The following is a 6,727-nucleotide window of genomic DNA, read 5'->3' on the forward strand; positions in this document are numbered from 1 at the left end:
CATCTCAGCAGGGAGGAAACCAGTGGGCTGTGAAATATCATTTATGTGAGAAATTCAGGTCGGGTCGGATGGCAGGATTTACATCTCGGGGCTCTGCAGTGCCAGGGGCACTGGGGTGGGGCACGGGGAGCTGCTGGAGCTTCCCTGCCCAGCACAGCTCCCCTGGCAGCAGAGGGAACCTGCCCGTGCCAGGGCTGCAAAGATAACATGCTGCAAGGTACATCTCCCTGCCAAGGAGCCAGGCAGAAATTCATTAATAATCATTTGCACTCAGAGGAGAGCCTTTCAGCTGAGAGGCTCAGTGACTTGCAGCTGTAAAGGATGGAGTGTGAGCGGGCTGAGTGTGCAGGGAGCAGACTGAACACGCTGGCTGAACACGCTCCTGTGCCCGGGCACTGAGGGAAACCACTGGCACAGGGCAGCTGGGGCAGGAGAGGGGCAGCATTGGTGCAGGCTGTGATGGGGGGGATAAGAGCAGCTGTGGGACAGGAGAGAGCAGGTGAAAGCAGTGAAGCTCCTCTGCTGCTGAGGCCGCTGGGACAGAAAGGGCTTCAGGGAAAACGTGAGTTCTGCTCTTATTCCTTTTTGTTGCTGAGTTCTGTTTGGAGGGAGTGGGAAGTTTGATGGTTTAAGTGTCCTAAGTGTGGGAATCAGCAGGAGAAACTGTGTTTATCCTGCCCTGCCTTTGGCAAGGGAATGAGCCGCAGCCAGCCTGGTGCACACCCACCCATGGGAGCCCCTGGCAGTGCAGCATCCCCAGGGAGCAGGTCCTGCTGTACCCCAAATCCTGCTCCATCCCAGGTCCTGCTGCAGCCCAGGTCCTGCTGCAGCCCAGGTCCTGCTGCAGCCCAGGTCCTGCTGCAGCCCAGGTCCTGCTGCAGCCCAGGTCCTGCTGCAGCCCAGATCCTGCTGCACCCCAAATCCTGCTCTATCCCAAATCCTGCTTGTCTGGCTGAGCTGCTGGGCAGTCCATATTCCCTCCCCAGCACACTCACTTGCCCTCAGCTCTAGAAATACTTTGAAACTGATAAAATTTGAGAGGTGACCTGAAAGAGGCTCTGGCTTTTGGGGAGCAGGAGGCAGTGAATTCGGGGTGCTACACCCCATGTGCTGGGGTGGAAACAGGACAGGGACCCCCAGTGCTTCCTTCCAGGGCTGCTCCTCCTTCCCTTGCCAAGCTCCCAGGCACGGCAGCAGGAGCATTGCTGTGTTCTGAAATGCTCCTAGGCCCGATTTCTGTGCTCAAAAATGAGCTGTCAGCAGAGATGCAGCAGCAGACAGAGATAATGATGGAAATTACCAAATAACTCTCCCTCTTGATTACTTATTTTGGACAAACTCAGACCCATTCTTTTTATGCTTATGTTGAGAATTAAAGCTCTTTGTGTGAAGCAGCAGTGTCAAGGGCAGCCTTGAGCATCTCGGGAGTGTCTGATGTTCAGCTGAGCCGTGTCAAGTTGCAAAGACCCCCTGTGCTAATTGCAGACCCCCTGTGCTAATTGCAGACCCCCTGTGCTAATTGCACACACCCTGAACCAATCCTCTGCCTGTCCCCTGGCTGCTGCAGGGCACATTTCTGGAGCTGTGTTCAGAGGTGGTTGGTAACTGCTTTACCCCTCGTTTCCCCCTGGATCTGGGGTTTTTGGGCAGCAGCTCTGTGGCCATTGAGGGGGTGGGTGCAGCAGACACTGGAGCAGCTCCCAGCCCCTCCTGAGCTGCCAGGGACAGGTTCACTGGCTCAGCTCAAATGCTGGAGCAGCAGCTGAATTCTGGAGGCCACAGCTGGGGCTGGAGCCCCTCGGGGGCAGCTTGCAGCTCTGAAATGACCTGGGCACTCTGCCTGGCTGCCAGGGCAGCGGGAGGGGAGCCTTGCAGGAGTTTTGGGGAGTTGTGCCACAGCCTCGCAGTGGAGGGGGCTTGGCTGGGGATTGCTGGAGCTGCTGTGTCAGACCCTGCTCACTCACTGGGTGTTTCCTGCACTGGGGGCATTTTGAGCTTCCTGGGGTTGCAGATGGAACTTTGCTAACGAAAAGCCACTGGTACAAGTTCATGCTTTGCAATTGTGGGGAGAGGGGAGGTGGGAAGAGACATGGACAGGTTTTATTGCAGAAGTGAAGAATGAGAGAGCAGCTGTGTGAAGGGGAGGGTTGTTAGTTTGCTTTCTGTAGTGTTTGTGCCATTTCCATGGCTGCTGTGGTCTCTCCTGGTTTGGAGTGGTGATTGCCCAACTCTCCTGGTTGGGGGTGAGATCTGCACAGCCCCCTGAGGAGCTCTGAGCAGGGCAGCACTGCTGGGAAGGGCTGTTCATTCAGGGTTTGCTGCTGCTGGGGAAGGCTTTGGTTCCCAGACTGACTTGTACAGCTTGTGCTGCTGCTGGCCAGCTGCACTGCCCCTGGAGAGCCCCGGGGGGACAGCCAGGCACCCAAAATCCCGAGGGTTGTCACATCAGTGTCATCCAGCAGCAACTGCTGTAGGAGCAGAATTATCCAGGGACTCCTCTTGATGACAGTGCACATCTAATAAATCTGAGCTGAGCCCACCATAATGATGGACTCCATTAATTTAATATGATATTGCTGCAGGGCCTTTCCATGCATTGTCTGAAAAGATTAATATTCTCTAACGGAAGCACTTTGGCAGATCAAGGCCCCATTTCCCATTCTTCCACTCCAGCCCCGTGTTTGGGCTCTGCCATTTGCTTTTTCCGTGGTGCCTCTGGGTTCGTCATTCCACATCCATCCGCACAGCAGGAGCTGCCCACACTGCACAGGTGCTCCAGGAATGTCTGCTCTGCTCTGGAGGGCACTGTCTCACTGCTTTGCAGCCTGCCAGCACAAAAATAAAGTGTGAGATCACGCTGGGGGACGAGGCCTCTAGGTCTCCCCGACTTTTGTCCTATGTTAGTTCAATAATTTTAATATCCTGGTTTAAATTGCCTTTAATTTTGGACTGGCTGTGGGCAGGGCGGAGGGCTTTGCTCCCAGCTAGGAATGTTTTAAACACAGATGGAAAGTGTAATGGTGAGGGAGATGTGTCGTGCTTAAGGTGGAGCTGCAGCTCTTTGCTGAAAACATCACCAGCTCCACGTCCTCTCCAGCATCAATCCTTGGTGTGAAACGCAGAAAACAAACCTTGGAGAAAGCAAAGCGAGATGCTGCGTGGCAGATAAAGCTAAGGGGGGAAAAAGGAGCAAATTATAATTAAGAAAAAAGGCAGTGAAGGAAATACCATGACCTTTTCAGGAGGGCTGGGTGGCTGTGAGCAGGCTGCTGCAGTTGGATTGCTGTTTGTGGTCCCTCCTGCTCTGCCTCCCCTGCCTTCACCTCTGTCCATCATCTGATCCCTGCCCCGCTGCCAGGGCACCTCTTCTTCCTCCCACCCTGCTCTGAGCACCTGGACGTCCTCATCCCTTTCTTCCATTAAAAACTTCCAGGATTTGCTTCTGAATAGAGATGCTGGCTGGAAAATTGAGGCCCTGAATGGTGTTTGGGTGGAAATCCCTGTGGATCCTTTGCTCTGTCACTCCCCAGGCTCTGCTCTGGGTTTGATCCTGTCCCTGGCATCTCTTGGGGTGCTCCAAAGCTGTTGTAAATGCAGGAGAATTGGTGGGGAGAAATGCTGATGTCTGTTTGCCCAGGAACAAGGTGTCAGCCTGAGCTGGTGCTGTGTTATTTCAGGCCATGAGCAGAAGTTGGGTGATTTTGGGTAAGAAAAAGCAGTTGTGGGACAAAGGGGAATTCTGTGACACCGTTTGAACCCTCTGTCTGTTTTAACTTCAGCTCCTGCCAGAGCTGATGGCTCAGCTGTGCTGTCAGCCTGTCAGGGTGTGTCACTGCACTGCTCAGGCATCTATTCCAAACGCTGGCAACTGCAGGGAAACATCTCTGTGCAGCATCTGGAGCTGGGCAGTGCCTGGGCCGGAGTGTTCTGCTCTGCAAAGGGCCCTGGAGCCCAGCCTGGCACCTCCCAGCTCCCTGCCACGGCTTCTGGGGCTCTGCGGCACCCCGGGCTGGGCAGGGGGAAATGTTCATGTCAGCTGCTGTGCTTTAATTTTCTGCTGGAAAAATGACTCAAAAGATGCTTCTGCCTCCCTTTTGCCCCTGTGCTGCCCCAGAGTGGAATGGGAAGTGTTCCCAAAATGCTGCAGCCTCACCCAGGCTGAAGGGGAAGGGCTTGAGCTCAGCACCCTCTGCTCTGGGCTGGGGTCTGCAGCTGGGCTTTAGCTCTAGATTTTATTTCACAGGCGCATTTTAAATTGCTACATGTTTATGAAAAGCAAACAATAGGCCTTTGTGCCTGCCAGGGACGTGAATCATGTCAGGGAAGTGAGAATAATAAAATATTGTTTAATATACTGCAATAGACACAGCAGATGTTTAACTTTCTTTCAATAAAAATGACCCCATATCATTTTATTAACTTCAGGGATGCATTAGTCCCCTCTCCAGAAGGCAGGAGAAAAATCCAGCTATTGTACCAAAAATGAAAGAGGAAATTGAAGGGGGATGTTATCGTGGCATATTTTCCTGCTACATTCTGTAGTTCTGTAGCACACATGGCACTGGAAGCAGCTCCTGTCAAGTTTTACTCCTATCTGCAAAACCAAACAAGGTGAATTTGTACCCCAAATTAGTGATCTTCTCCAAAGCCCACCAGCATCAGGCTGCTGGTCCAGCATTTACTCACTGCTGGGAAGGCTGTGCAGTCTCTCAGAGCTGCTCTGCCCGGGCTGGCACACCCCAGGTGGACAGACACCAGGCAGATTTTGGGGCTGGGTCCCCCAGTGGCAGCCAGCTGCTCTGGGTGTGGATATTTACAGGACCTGAACCTGCTCCTGCATCCACAGGGGCCAAACTCCGTCAGTTTTTAGCTCCATCAGCAAACAGGCTTCTGCTTCAGGAAGCTGCAAGCTGGAGATGAGCTGGGATTATTACTTTTCAGTACACTCCAAGTGGTTTTCTCAGCCTGGGGAGTATGTTTTGATGTCTGCTGCTTTTACTTCAAAAGGCTATTTGACCATATTCTGCTTTGACATCCTTGTAAAAATATTTGAAGTGCTCTAGCACCATGAGAGTGCTTTGAAAAGCCCACTTTAAATTATCAGAGTGCTTCGTGCTTTTATAAGGACTCAAATTTGGGCAGTTTTGTATCACACAGAACAATTCCATCCCGTTAAAGCTCATCAATTTGATGAGCTGAAATTTGGAAATGATGTGGATTGTGCACATGTGTAATATAATTTTTGGAATTGCTGAACTTTTGACAGCCTGCAGTAGCAGCACTGCCAGGCTTTGCCCTGGGTGTGTGGCTGTGTCTGGTGTTAATCACTGCACCATCAGTGGGGCAGGAAAGGAGAAAGGTGTAAAGGTTAAACCAGAGAGATTCAGGTCTGTTGAAACAGGAATTAGGGCATCTCTGGACTTTCCATATGTTTGACAAAGTTCTGAAATGTGCAGTCAATCCACGGGAAGCCTCTCCCACATTTTAATTGTTTCAGTGTCTGCCTGGCCTGGGGGTGAGACCCCAGCCCTGAGCATCCCCTGCCAGAGCCTCTGCTCCCGCTGGGCACAATCCTGCTCCTCACAGGGGCTCAGCTTGCAGAGCTGCACGTGGAGCAGCGGGCCTGCCACTGAAGCCATTTGTCATTGGGACCAAGTTATCAGTTCTGATGAGTTAAATGTGCCACAGCCAGTGGTGCTGGCACATGGCATTAACCAGTTAGTTCCCGTGGCTGCAGAACAACCTGGGCCTTTGGCTGCCCTGAGACCACAGCCAGGAGAAAGCTGCTCTGAGATGGATGGGATGGGTCAGCAAGGAAGTGAAATGCTTTGAAGATTCAGAGGTTGATTCTTGGGGGCTGCAGGGGCTCTGCAGCTCGAGCAGTGCAAGCCCTGCTAAAGCCAGGTCACCAGGAGCAGGTGGCACAGGCTCACTGAGACAGAGTGAAAGTCTAACAGGGTATAAACCCACTTGGATTTGGGGAAATGTGCTGCTTTGAGCTTGCTAACATAAGTGAAATATGCTGTTTAGTGCTGGGGACAGTGCCAGGGCCTGGCTGTGCTCCCTCTGTGCCAGAGCTGCCTCCAGCCTGTCCCACAGCTGCAGTCCCAGCCCAGCTGGGCACAGCATTCCCTCCACTGGATGACATCCCCGAGTGTTCTGGGCGTATTTGGAGCAGAACTCTGCAGGGTGCCCTGATAAAGGAAGCAGGTTCAATGAAAGATATGTGTAAGGAAGTAGAAAAATACCCAAAGAATGGCATTTTGTGTTCAATGGCTCCTGCCCTTGGGTCTCACCTCCCTTCTCTCCCTGCAGGCACCTCCTTGCAGCGGGCCCAGCAGGCAGCAGCTCTCAGGTGTGGGCATTGTTCCACCAGCCCTGCTGGCTTACAAATTCTCTGCTTGCTCAGAAATGAATCTGTCTCAAACCACTGCCTGCTCAAATGGAAACTCTTCTAATCTGCTTCCCCAGAGGGCTTTGCTGCAGTGGCAGAACTTGCTCTGCATAGAAACAAAATCACTGGGATAAGATTTGGTGTTTGAAATTGCTTTTTGGAAATTAAGAACCCTGTGCAGCTTCTAACAGCAGTTTATTGTTAGGATGAGCAAGCTTGTCTCATGTCAGCCCCGAGCAACTTCTGTCAACACCAAAAATACACAAATGAAACCAACTCAGAGGTGACTACAGACTTTTGAGGGAAATAGTGATGGATGTCTAAACTGATGTA

This window comes from Taeniopygia guttata, chromosome 15, assembly GCF_048771995.1.
Source record: "Taeniopygia guttata chromosome 15, bTaeGut7.mat, whole genome shotgun sequence".
In the NCBI taxonomy this organism is placed as follows: Eukaryota; Metazoa; Chordata; class Aves; order Passeriformes; family Estrildidae; genus Taeniopygia; species Taeniopygia guttata.